The sequence below is a fragment of the Oryctolagus cuniculus genome, chromosome 7 (genome assembly GCF_051225735.1).
Source record: "Oryctolagus cuniculus isolate XC-2025 breed Fujian yellow rabbit chromosome 7, ASM5122573v1, whole genome shotgun sequence".
Taxonomy (NCBI): domain Eukaryota; kingdom Metazoa; phylum Chordata; class Mammalia; order Lagomorpha; family Leporidae; genus Oryctolagus; species Oryctolagus cuniculus.
This window is the reverse complement of record NC_142873.1, coordinates 97,708,532-97,723,123: the sequence shown is the minus strand read 5'-3', so window position 1 is coordinate 97,723,123 and position 14,592 is coordinate 97,708,532. Positions and strand designations below refer to the sequence as shown.

General features: G+C 36.0%; 1 pseudogene; it reads left to right on the top strand.

The window, feature by feature from the left end:
• Positions 1 to 6,131: 6,131 nt before the first annotated feature.
• Positions 6,132 to 6,638, top strand: LOC108177614 (large ribosomal subunit protein uL23 pseudogene; annotated as a pseudogene).
• The last annotated feature ends 7,954 nt before the right edge of the window (positions 6,639 to 14,592 follow it).

Here is a 14,592-nt window from a genome sequence, read left to right as displayed (position 1 = left end):
CATCATCCTAATCCTCCTATCCCTTCCTACTACTTCCCAAGGAAGCAATAATCTGAAATCAGCATCATTATAGATTAATTTGAATTCTCTAGAATTTAATATAAACAGAACCATCTGATAGACAACTTTTTGTCCGAATTCTTTCATTGAGCGTTCTTTGAGATTTATTCATGTTGTTGTGGGTATCAATAGTTCATTTTTTTTATTGCTGAGTCGTATTCCAATATATGGCTATCCTACAGTTTGTTTATCCATTTGTCTTTTAATGAACCTTTGAGTCAATTGCAGCTCTGGCTACTGACAAATGAACTATTATGAACATTTGTTTAAAAGTCTATGTGTGGACATTCGTTTTCATTTCTGTTGGGGGAGATACCTAGTAGTAGAAAGCCTAGGTTATGTGGAAAATATATTTTTAAGTTCTAAAGACATTACCAAACTGTGTGCTAAAGCAGTTCCACATTTTCACCAGAAATATATGCTAGTTTCAGTTATTCCATATCTTCACCAGCATTTCATATAGTCAATGTTTTTTATCTTTAAATGTAAACAGATATATAGTGATATGAAATTAGAGTTTGAATTTGCACTTCCCTAATCACCAATAATGCTAAAAATTTTTTGAGTGCTTTTTTGCCATCTAAATATATTTTTGGTAAAATGTATGCTCAAATCTTCTATTAATTTGTTCACTGAGTTGCCTTCCTATTGTTGAGTTTTGAGAATTCTATATATATTCTGAATTCAAGTCCTTTATGAGAGAAATTTATTGAACATATTTTCTCTCAGTCTTTGTCTCATTTTTTTTCATTCTTTTACAGTGTCTTTTGAAGATTACTAATTGATTGAGTCTTAATTACCAGTTTGTTCTTTGATCAACATATGGATATATAAAGTATTAAAAAGCAAAGCATGGAAAAGAATGGTGTTTTTTTTAACAGACTCAAAAAAAAAAAGATTGATTAAATGATTGACAAAGAAATGAAAAGAATGATTATAAGTGTGCTCAGAGAGATATAAGACAATACGGACAGTTGAATGAAATCAGGAAATTATTGCACGATAAGAATGTGAAATTCAGCAGATAGTTTTTCAAAGAGAACCAACAAAAATATTAGAAATGACAACTCAATAAGTAAATAAAAAATGCAGTTGAGCGGCTTGGCTAAGCCTCTACCTGTGATGCCACCATCCCACACTGGCACCAGTTCAAGACCTGGCTGCTCCACTTCTGATCCAGCTCACTGCTAAAACACATAGGAAAGCAGCAGAAGATGGCCCAATTACTTGGACCTATGCACCCATGTGGGAGACCCAGAGGAAGCTCTGGGCTCTTTGGCCTGGCTCAGCCCTGGCCATTTCAGCCATTTGGGGAATGAACCAGGGGATGAAAATTCTCTTTCTGTCTGTTTCACCCTCTCTCTGTAAATATGCCTTACAAATTGAAAAGAAAAAACTTTTTCTATATAATTTTCTTATTTTTTAAATTAATCTTTAAGAGATTCAATGTGCTTTGTAGATACAATTCTAAGAACATAATGATATTCCCTTTCCTTCCTTCCTCTCTTCCTGTCCCCCTCTCTCTCCCTCTCTCTCATCTTTCCTTTTCCATTTCTTTATTTTTTAGGTGTTGTGATAACATATTTTAAATTTACATTACAGTAAAAAGGCTTGATACTTTGATGAATAAGTTTAACAAGTAAAAAGCAAAAAGACCTAGTTTAGTGGAAATTTGGACAATGGCTATAAACAATAATTGAATGTAAAAATGACCATCTCACCCATATACAGTAAATTTTAAAGTAATCACAGATCATTAAGACTATAGTAGTATTAGCATTCTTAACCACTGGTTTCACAGAGGTATGAAACAAAGTTTTTTTTTTAAATAATATAGCTGAAAGCTTCAACAACAGACTGTATTAAGCAAAAGAAAGAATATTTGAACTTGAAGAAGAAATATTTTGAAAATATTTCAGTCAGGCAAAGTTTCAGAAAACATAAAATAGAATATAGACTGCTTCTGTGATGTTTTGGTCACAATTAAACAGACCAGTATTCCAACTTTGTAAATACCTGAAGCAATGGAAAAGAGGAGAAGTTTAGAAACCTATTCAATGAAATAATAGGTGAAAATTCCTCAATTTGGAGAAAATTATGGAAATCCAAGTACAGGAAATCCATAGGACCCCAAGTAGACATGACCAGAGAAGATCCTCTACATAATACATGATTGTCAATCACTCAAAAGAGAGAATACTAAAACATATAAAAGAAAACACCAGATCACTATTAAGGAAATCCATTAGATTTCCAGATTCTTCAATAGAATGCTATGGTCTAAAATGAAAGATATATTTGAAGTTCTGAAAGAAAAAAATCACCAATCTAAAATTCTTTACCCGTATAGCTATCTTTCCATAATGAAAGACAAATAAAGAATTTCCAACACAAGAAAAACCTAAAAGAATTCAGTACCAGTGAACCAGATTTACAAATGATACTTACGGGTGTTCTACATACAGAAACAAAGAAATGTAACTTCCATCATGAAAATTGGTGGAGGTGTAAAACCCAGAAGAAACAGAACAAAGGATAATTCAAAATAAACACAAGAAAACTTAAATGAAAAATGACAGGTCATTTAATAAATCAATAAGGTAATTTAAAAATTTCTTGAAACTAATGAAAGTGGTAAAATATCAAACTAAGGAAAGAAGCAATAGTAGTCCTAAGAGGAAAATGTAGATCAATAAGCACCTATATGAAAAAAATGGAACAGTATCAAATAAACTAACAATGCATCTCAAGGATATATAAAAAGAAGAAAAAATAATCTTTGTGTGATTCCAGATGTTACTGGAAATGATTTTGGATTTTTCCCATTCAAGAAGATACTGGTTGTGTGTTTGTCATATGTAGTCTTAGTTGAAGAAAAGAGATAATAAAGATCAGAGTACAGATAAATGAAACAGAAACTAAAAAAAAAATACAAAATATTAGTGACTTGAGTTGTTCTCTGAAAACATAAAATCAATAAATCCTTAGCTTAAGAAAAAGAATGGATACTCAAATCAATAAAATCAGAGATAATGAAGGAAAATTACAACTTATACAGCAGTCTCCTATAACATAAATATAAAATAAAAGACCTCTATAATATAAACACTGCTGAAAGAAATTGAAGAAGACACACAGAGATAAGGAAAGACTTCTCATACTCATATACTGGAAGAATTAGTAATTTTAAAATGCCCATATCACCCAGAGCAATTCATAGATTCAATACAAATTCCCATTAAAACATCAATGATGTTCTTCGCAGAGTTAGAAAACAACAATCCTACATTTATATGGAAACCGGAAAGACCCCAAATAGTCAATGCAGTCTTGAACAAAAAAAAAAACAAAGCTGTAGGCATCAGAGCATCAGATTTCAAGACATAATACAGAGTGACTATAACCAAAACAACATGGTACCAGCATAAAACAGACATAGACTAACAGAACAGAATAGAAATCCCAGAAATAAATCTACACATCTACAGCTAACTTATCATTGACAAAGATGCCAAAAATCATCTCTGGAGAAAAGACACCCTCTTAAATTAATGGTGCCGGGAAAACTGAATTTCCAAATGAAGAAGTCTGAAACAAAATTTTCTGGGATTGGTGTTGTGGCATAGCTGATAAAGCCACCACCTGTGACACCAGCATCCCTCATGGGAATCAGGTTGTGTTCTGGATACTCCATTTCCAATCATTCTTCCTGATATTGGCCTGGGAAAACCAGTGGAAGATGGCCAAAGTGCTTGGTCCCCTGCTTGGCCACACAAAAGACCCAGATGAAGTTTCTGGCTCCCAGCCTTGGCAGTTGCAGTCATCTGGGAAGAGAGCCAGTGGATGGAGGATCTCTCTCTCCCTCTCTGAAACTCTGCCTTTCAAATAAATTAATAAATCTTAAAATCTCTGCCTCTTACTGTATATAAAAATAAACCCGAAATGGGTTTAAGACTTAAATGTAAGGTCTGAACCAATGAAACTACTAGAATAAAACTTTGAAAATCCTTTAAGAGATAGGCACTGGCAATAGAGTCAAAACAGACAAATGGATTATATCAAACCAAGAAAATTCTGTACATCAAAAGAATCAACATAATAAAGAGAACTGAAGAACAAAAGAAAATATTTGTAATTTTTGCTTCTGATAAAGTATTAACATCCAGAATATAAAGTACTATAAAAGTTCAACAACAAAAATCTGAGCAGATCAGTCAGGTAATGGGTAAAGGAACTAAATAAGATATACAACTGGCCAATACATACATGAAAAAATACCCAATATTACTAGTCATTGATGAAATGCAAACAAAATCCTCAATGAGATATTGTTTCACTCCATTAAAAAAGGCAATTATCAAAAAGATAAAAAATAAATAAATACTGGCAAAGACATAAAGAAGAGGGAAAAGAAGAGGGAACCTGATTATACTGTTGGTGTTGTGGGAGTCAAGAGTAGAAAGGCAAGGACCAGGCACAGGTTCTCTAGAGCTTCAGAAAATGAATTGAATAAAGCACACACAGGTAATAAGTATAACAGTAAAAGTTTAGTATAGGAAAACTAAGTACATTTCTTAAGAGAGCAGAAGTAAACCAACCATCAAAGTGCAGACTGAGGCTCAAACTTAAGGCTCTGAATGTGAAAAACATATTTTTATAAGGGCGAGGGGTCCTTAGTGTATCTGGGAAAACACCCGAAGTATAGGTCATCTGGTTATTGTCATACCTATATACAGTTTCTAGGTAAAGGTTTCTAAGTTGGCATTTTTTTCCCTCCGCTCCATCAAGATGGAGGATAGGGGCATTGAGACAGTGACAGAGAAAAGAAGAAACAGATTGATATTATGAGAGAGGTAGGAAATTTGTTTTCCTCAGCTTCCCCAGTTAATCCTTAGCTGTCTCCTACCTCACTGAGAATTCAAATTAGTGCAGCCACTATAGAGAATAGTAATGGAGTTTATTCAACAAACTAAAAATAGATCTATTCTATGATCCAGTTACCCAGTTATGAAAAAGAAAAGATATCAGCATATGAAAGATACCTGAACTCTCATGTTCACTGTAACACTATTTACAATAGCCGAGATTTGTATTCAACCTAGATGTCCACCATTAGATGCATCCATAAAGAAAAAGTGGGAAATGCACCAGAGACCAAGATTTAAGATGGTTGAACAGAGAGGCCCTGCACTTGCCTCCTCTGCCACAGAGAAGAAACAGAACAACAAAAGAATGACTGTATTTCCAGGAGATTGATGGAGGGAAAACCGGGAAAAAGTGACGGGAACTCCAAACACCACAGAGACTCTGAAAGCCAGCAGAGAGAGGCTGTAGGGGGGCGGTAGGGGTTGGGAAGTACAGGGAGACTCTAGCTGGGAAAAGATAAGCAGAAAGTTCCACACCCAGCTGTTGGCATAGACCAACAGCCCTGACTACAGCAGAAATCCACAGTCCTCACTGGCTTTAATTCCAGTCAAAAATCAGCCTGTGTTGCAAGTTACTGCTTTGTTCCTCCCTCTAACTCTTGGCCAAAAAAGGAAGCCACATTACCTCTCTCTGCCTCCAAAACACCAGACCTTAGCTGCTGTAGTTCAGCTACTGTTAAACTCTATTTTGCCTTAGGGGACAGCAAATAGCACTGTTGCTACCAGAAGCACCCAGAGCTGGAGCCAGGGCACATCACAAGGCAGTATTAACTTGGGATTACCATGTGGGACCTGGATAAGTTATTCTCTAATTTCTGCAGTGACAGATTTTTCTATAAGTCTTAAAGACACCTGTGCTCACTTGTGTGGTCTGAGAAAGGCCCTATCTGCATTCCACTGATCCAGACTGCATCTGATACTGCAAAATTCCCCAAACAACTATTGATCAACCTATGGAAACCCGGAAAGTTATTTCTTAGTTCTGAAGCTCTGGGGCAGGGACTGTTGGAGCTATATTCTACAGAGGTACTAGAGTTCTCCCTTAGGGAGGACTACATCTGCACTACCTGCTCCAGGTACTCTTGTGCCTGCCAGTGTAAAAAACCAAGCATAACTTGCACAAGAAACCTAAGACTTTTCAGCAGGATGGCGCCGAAGGCGAAGAAGGAAGCTCCTGCCCTTCCTAAAGTCGAAGCCAAAGCGAAGGCCTTGAAGGCCAAGAAGGCAGTGCTGAAAGGCGTCCACAGCCACAAGAAGAAGAAGATCCGCACGTCCCCCACCTTCCGGCGGCCCAAGACACTACGCCTCCGACGACAGCCCAAATACCCTGGGAAGAGCGCCCCCAGGAGAAACAAGCTTGACCACTATGCCATCATCAAGTTCCCCCTGACCACGGAGTCGGCCATGAAGAAGATAGAAGACAACAACACACTGGTGTTCATTGTGGATGTCAAGGCCAACAAGCACCAGATCAAACAAGCTGTGAAGAAACTCTATGACACTGATGTGGCCAAAGTCAACACCCTGATCAGCCCTGACGGAGAGAAGAAGGCGTATGTGCGGCTGGCTCCTGACTATGATGCTCTGGACGTTGCCAGCAAAATTGGGATCATCTGAACGGAGTCCAGCTGGCTAATTCTAAATATACGTTTTTTCACCATAAAAAAAAGAAACCTAAGACCTGAGTAAGGATTCCACTACATCCTGCAGCTTTGGAACTGTGACTATAAACTCTGTAAGTCCTAAAAACTTACATCCTGTGGGACCTGGGGAGGGCTCTACCTCCATTACACTGCTGGAAGACCAAGGCTGCCAGTACACAAGTCTCAGTATTATCTATGCTTTTCCCATGGGACCTCAGCAAAATAGCTTCAGGAGTGTGCTGTCTAGTATCTGGAACACTCAGAGTCACAGAACAGATCCTGCAGGACCTAGGGAAGACTAATTGCACTGCATTGCTACAGACCCATACCCGCCAGTGCATAGTGCCCAACAAAACCTATATTCATTTCATGGGACCTGGACAATGTCACTCCCCAGTTATGGAATTGGAGCTTTTGTTACTACATGCCTCAGAGTCATCCACATTTACCCAGTAGGATCTTGTGAAAGTTCCATCCATATCACACTACCAAAGCCATAGTTATTGGTGCCACAAGTCCTAGAATCATTTGCAGACATCTGGCAGAACAAAGGGACAGTGCCCTGTTTGTCCCACAGCACCAAGAACATAGCCACTGTTGTCACAAACCCTAGTATGACTGACACTCAACTCTCCATGGACTGAAGACAAGCACCTTCAGAAACTCGCATCCACTTCTAGGTCATACTATTACCTGCATGAACTGTTATGGAACAGACAACTGTGGCGTTCACAGACACTGCTGATAGATCCTGATTTGAAAAAAAAAATCTATGAATTGCATGAAAAGGAATTCAAAATAAAGATCCTAAGGAAACTCAATGAGATGCAAGAGAATACAGATAGACAATTCTAAACAATTAAAATAAATGAGGACAACAATATATGATTGTAAATGAGAAATACAATGGAGATAGAAGTCACTTTACAAAAATCACTCAGAAATTTTGCAACTGAAAACTCTAATCCATGTAATAAAAATTGCAATTGAGACCTCCTTCAATGATAGAATAAACCAAGCAGAAGAAAGAATTTCTAATCTTGAGGACAAATCTTTAAAAATAATTCAGATAAAAATAAAGAGAAAAAAATTTGAAAGAATGGATAAAATCTACAAGACATTTGGTATACCATTAAGTGAACAAATATTCATAATATAAGGATACAGAAGAAGAGGTGGAAAAAGGCATTGAGAAACTACTGAATAAAATAATTGTTGAAAAATTCCCAAGTCTTAAAGACATACGGACATCAAGATAGAGGAAGCTCAAAGGGCTCCAACCAGACTCAATAATAAAAACTTTCTCTAAGGCATATTATAGCAAACTGTCAAAACTTAAGGACAAGGAAAGAATCCTAAAGACAATGAGGGAAAAATAGCATGTTATATATAAAAAGAAACACATTAGATTAATATCACACTTCTCAGCAGAAACCCTATAGACCAGATGATATAGTTAAGAAAGAAAAAAATTCCAACCAAGTACACTATATCCAATGAGGCTAACCTTTAGAAGTCAAGGAGAAAATAAATAAATAAATCTTAAAAAAAAAAAAAAAAGGAGCTGGCGCTGTGGCGCAGTAGGTTAATCCTCTACCTGCGACTTCGGCATTCCATATGGGCGCCGGTTCTAGTCCCGGCTGCCCCTCTTCTAATCCAGCTCTCTGCTATGGCCTGGGAAAGCAGTAGAAGATGGTCCAAGTGCTTGGGCCCCTGCACCCGCATGGGAGACCGGGAAGAAGCACCTGGCTCCTGGCTTCGGATTGGCACAGCTCCGGCCGTTGCAGCCAACTGGGGAGTGAACCAGCGGATGGAAGACCTCTGTCTCTCTCTCTTTCTGCCTTTCCTCTCTCTGTGTAACCCTGACTTTCAAAATAAATAAATAAATCTTTAAAAAAATAAGTCAAGAAGTAAATTATTTCCATACAAGTAAAAACAGGTAATTCATCATCATCAGATCAGCCCTACAAGAAACCTTGAAAGGAGTCCTATATTAGAAGTAAAAGGATCATAACAACCATCATGAAAACACAGGACAGTACAAATTCACTAATGAAACAGATACTCAAAAAAGAAAGAGAAGAGAATACAATGTTATCTGACAGAAAGCTATGGAAACATAAATATAAATAATATGAGAGACAGAAAAAAACAGAGGATATATAAGACAATTAATAAGCAATCAAAACAAAATGACAAGAGTTGGTTCTTAATCAACATTAACCATGATTGCAAATTCCCCAGTCTAAAGATACTGGTTGATTTTGAGGATTTTAAAGAAAGTGTCGCCTATAAAAATTCACTTGACAGATCAATATACACAAAGACTGAATGTGAAGGTTTGAAAAAATATATATTATGCTATGGAAACCAAAAACAAGATGGAGTAGACATATCAGATAAAACAACTTTTAAATAGGGGCATTATATATTGATAAAAGGACTGATTCAGCAAGAAGATATAATAATCATAAACATATATACACCTAAGAGCACCCAAATATATAAAGCAATAATTATTAGACCTAAATGGAGAGATAAACTAGAATATAATAATAGAGGGGACTTCAATACCCCCACTGTCATCAGTAGACAGATCATCTAGACAGAAAACCAATAAAAATGCATCAAATTTGAACCATCTTATAGAACAAATGGACCTAACAGATATCTACAGGACATTTCATCCAACAACTACCAAATACCCATTCTCCTCAGTATATGGAACATTTCAAAGTTAGATTACGTATTAGGCCACAAGTCAAAATCAACAAATTTAAAAAAATTGAAATCATACCATGCATAACAGGCCATAAGAGAACAAAATAAGAAACCAACAAGTGCAGTAGAAAACTTACAAATATATGGTTAAACAAAATGTTCCTGAAGGACCAGGGGATCACTAAATAAGAAAATGAAAAAGTTTACTGAAACAAATGTAAAGGAAAGTAGAACATATCAAAATCTATGGGATACAGTAAAAGCTGTATTAAGATGGAAGTTCACAGCAGTAACTGTGTAAATTAAAAACCAAAAAGATTTCAAAAAGTAATTTAACAAGGTTCTTAGTAAACCAAGAACAAACCAAATCACAAATTAACAGGAGGCATGAAATAAAAAGGACAGGAGCATAAATTAAGTTGAAACTAAAAAAAAATTTAAAAGGTCAACAAAATGTAAAGTTGTTTTTGGAAGATAAAAAACAGGTAAAGCTTTAGACTAAAAACTAAAGAAGAAGAGAGAAAATTTTCAAATAAATAAAATTAGAGTTGAAAAAGGGAAATTACAACTGCTACCACAGAACTACAAAGATACCACAACCACATATATGATAACAAATTGAAAAACCTCAAACAAATGTGTATTTGTTTCCTGCATAAATCCAATGTACTAAGATTGTTGAAATATAATGTACTAAGAGGTTGAAACAATAACTAAACTACTCCATCGATGAAAAGTCCAGGACCTGACGGCAACCGAATCCTACAAAACATTTAAAGAGGAATTACCTCCAACCCTTTTGAAACTGTTCTAAAGTATTGAAAAGAATGGAACTCTGCCAAATTCTTTTTTAATGAGCTCAGCATTACTTTGAGACCAAAACCAAACAAATATACAACACAAAACAAAAAATGACAGATCAACATCCCTGACTAACAGAGATGCAAAAATTCTCAACAAAATATGAGCAAACCAAATCTAACACTACATCAAAACATCATTCATCACAATGAAGTGGTATTTATCCCAGACATGCAAGGATAGTTCAAAGTTCACAATTCAATAAATATAGTAAATCACATCAACACAATGAACAAAAACCATGACATCTCGATAGATGTGGAAAAAGCATTTGATAAGATGCAACATTCCTTCATGATAAAATTCCCAGTTAAATATATAAGTAACATGCCTCAAAATATAAAGGCTATATTAAAATGAAATTATAAAAGCTGAAAGCATTTCCCCGTAGATCTGGAATAAGACAAGGGGGTTCACTTTCACCATTCTTATTCAGTATAATATTGAAAGTATTAGTAAGATCATTTAAGTAAGAGAAAGAAAATAGCAATTAAAAAGGAGGAAGTACTATGGTCTCAGAATCAGCCCTTAAGACATTCAGATCTGGCTGAAGAGCCCATGAGAGTATTTCAGGCATGGAAAGCCAAGACACTCTGGCGAAAAAGAAAAAAAAAATGAAATGACCTAAATGAAAGATCTCTGCAAGTGAGATCCCAGTGGAAAGAACGGGTCATCAAAGAAGGAGGTACCTTTCTCTGAAGAGAGGAGAGAACTTCCACTTTGACCATGGCCTTGTCTAAATATGATCAGAGTCGGTGAACTCAGGGGGCTTCCATAGCCTTGGCAGCTCATGACAAGAGCCTAGGGTGATTACTGATGCCATAAACAAGAGTGTCAATTTGTTAAGTCAACAGGAGTCACTGTGCACTTACTCCTCATGTAGGATCTCTGTCCTTAATGTGCTGTACATTGAGATTTAATGCTATAACTAGTACTCAAACAGTATTTTTCACTTTATGTTTCTGTGTGGGTACAAACAGTTTAAATCTTTACTTAATATATACTAAATTGATCTTCTGTATATAAAGAGAATTGAAAATGAATCTTGATGTGAATGGAAGGGGAGAGGGAGTGGGAAAGGGGAGGGTTGCGGGTGGGAGGTAAGTTATGGGGGGGAAGCCATTGTAATCTATAAGCTGTACTTTGGAAATTTATATTCATTAAATAAAAGTTAAAGAAAAGGAGGAAGTAAAAATATCTGTGTTTTCAAATGACATAATTTTGTACAGGTAAAAGCCTAAAAACTCCAACAAAAAGCTATTGGAACTGATAAAGCAATTTAGTAAGTCACAGGACACAAAATCAACATACAAAAATGGTAGCATTTTTGTACACAAATAATGATCTTGCTGAAAGGGAAATCAGGAAAGAAATGCTATTTACATTAATATTTAAATATTTATGAATAAATTCAATCAAAGAAGTAAAGGATCTTTACAATGGAAATTATAAAACACTGATGCAAGAAACTATCAAGTTAACAAAAAATGGAAAAATATTCCTTCTTCATAGATGAGGAGAATTAATTTTATTAAAATATATCTGAGGCTGGTGTTGTGGTTAAGCAGCTGCCTGTGATGCTGGCATCCCATTCGTGCACTGGTTCATGTCCTGGCTACTCCACTTCTGACCCAGCTACTGGAGCCAGCTCATGCAACTGGGAAAGCAGCGGAAGATGGCTCAAGTATTTGGGCTCCTGCACCTACATGGGAGACTCAGATGAAGTTTATGGCTCCTCGCTTCCTCCTGGACCGTGGCTGGCCATTGTGGGGTGTGAACCAGTGGATGAAAGACCCTTCTCTCTGTCTCTCCCTCTCTGTTTTCAAATAGATAAATAAGTCTTTTAAAAAAATAAAGTAAATGTAAGGGCTAACTGCCCAATATGATTGGTTTATGCTATGGGTACTTGTTGGGATATTTCACTGCATGTCATAAAGCCAGGAGCCAGAAGCTTCCTCTGGGTCTCCCACAGGGTGCAGAGGCCCAAGGACTTGAGCCATCTTTTACTGCTTTCCCAGGTCATAGTAGAGAGCTAGATTGGTAGTGGAGCAGCTGGGACACGAACCAGCACCGGCCCCATAAATACTGTTTTGGTTATTATAGTTTTGTCTTGAAATTACATAATGTAGGCATCTACTTTTGCTTTTTTCACAGCTATGCTTTCTTAATAGGTACTTTCTATTACAAAATCAATTTAAAATTTTTTTATTTATATAATGTGAAGAAATTTATGTATTTCACATATAAAGATTTAAGAGAATAATGATTCTTCTCACCTTATCCTCTCTCCCTACTCTATTTCCCCTGTTCCTCCTCTTTCTTTTCTCATTTTGCTTTCAATTTTTGCAATGACATACTTTCAATTTATTTTATAATTGCAAGCTTAACCTCCACCAAATAAAGAATTCAATAAGAAGTATGTAGCAAAAACCACTGTTTCACAAGAGCATAGATGAGGGCTGTAAACAATAATCAAATATCAAAATGTCAATCTTGCTCATATGCATTTTTTGTACTCTGTATATTAGTGACCACAAGTCAGGGAAACCATAAAATATTTGACTTTTAGAGACAGGCTTATTTCACAAAGTGTAATGGATTCCAGTTGCATACACTTTATGTAAAAGATATAATTTCATTTTTTATGGCTGAATAGTATTCCATAGTGTTTTTATAAAACATTTTCTTTAGTCATCAGTTGATGGACATCTAGGGTTGATTCCATACCTTATGTATTGTGAATTAAGCTGCTATATATATGGGGTACTGATAACTATTTCATATTCTGATTGCATTTTGTTTGGGTAAATTCCTAGGAATGGGTTATCTGGGTCATATGGTAGATCTCTTTTCAGATTTCTGAGAAATCTCCATATACTTCCATAGTGGTTGTACTAATACATTTCCACCAACAGTGTATCAGGGTACCTTCTCTCCTACATGGTCACCAGTATTTATTTTTTCTTGATTTTTGGATGACAGCCATTCTGATTGGGGTGAGATGAAACCTCATTTGCTTTTGATTTGCATTTCCCTGATGGATAGTGATCCTGAGCATTTTTTCTTTTTTTTATATTACTTTTTTTAACTTTTATTTAATGAATATAAATTTCCAAAGTACAGCTTATAGATTACAATGGCTTCCCCCCCATAACTTACCTCCCACCCGCAACCCTCCCCTTTCCCACTCCCTCTCCCCTTCCATTCACATCAAGATTCATTTTTGATTCTCTTTATATACAGAAGATCAGTTTAGCATACATTAAGTAAAGATTTCAACAGTTTGCTCCCACACAGAAACATAAAGTGAAAAATACTGTTTGAGTACTAGTTATAGCATTAAATCTCAATGTACAGCACATTAAGGACAGAGATCCTACATGAGGAGTAAGTGCACAGTGACTCCTGTTGACTTAACAAATTGACACTCTTGTTTATGGCATCAGTAATCACTCTAGGCTCTTGTCATGAGCTGCCAAGGCTATGGAAGCCCCCTGAGTTCACCGACTCTGATCATATTTAGACAAGGCCATGGTCAAAGTGGAAGTTCTCTCCTCTCTTCAGAGAAAGGTACCTCCTTCTTTGATGACCCGTTCTTTCCACTGGGATCTCACTTGCAGAGATCTTTCATTTAGGTCTTTTTTTTTTTCCCCAGAGTGTCTTGGTTTTCCTTGCCTGAAATACTCTCATGGGCTTTTCAGCCAGATCCGCATGCCTTAAGGGCTGATTCTGAGGCCAGAGTGCTATTTAGGACATCTGCCATTCTTTGGGTCTGCTGTGTATCCTGAGCATTTTTTCATGTGTCTGTTGGCCATTTGAATTTCATCCTTTGAAAAATGCCTGTTCAAGTCCTTTGTGCATTTCTTGACTGCATTGTTTTTTCTGTAGTTGTTCAATTTCTTGAGCTCTTCATAGATTCTAGATATTAATCTCTTATCAGTAGCATAGTTTGCAACTATTTTATCCAATCCTGTCAGTTGCTCTTCACTTTGTTGAGTGTTTTCTACCTATTTTCTCTCAATTACCGACTATATTGACTATAATTGAGCTTTGCCTATTTATTTTTTCAATTCTATCAGTTTGCTTTACATATTTTGAAGTTCTCTTATGAGGTATATAACCTAATTCATTATTTTCTTTTGATTAATTGGTCCCTTTGTATTCAAATGAACTTCCTTATCCTTGATAGTCTTTACTCTGAAATCTAGTTTGATGTTACTATATCCAGTCCAACTGTTTTTTTTTTTTTTACTATTGTACTAGGATAGTATATCTGTCTTTATATTAGATGGCATGTCTCTGTCTTTATATTTACCATAGTATTAGTATGGTATACTTCTTTCTTTATGTTTAAAGTGTTTTTAGTTAACATGTAGCTTCAT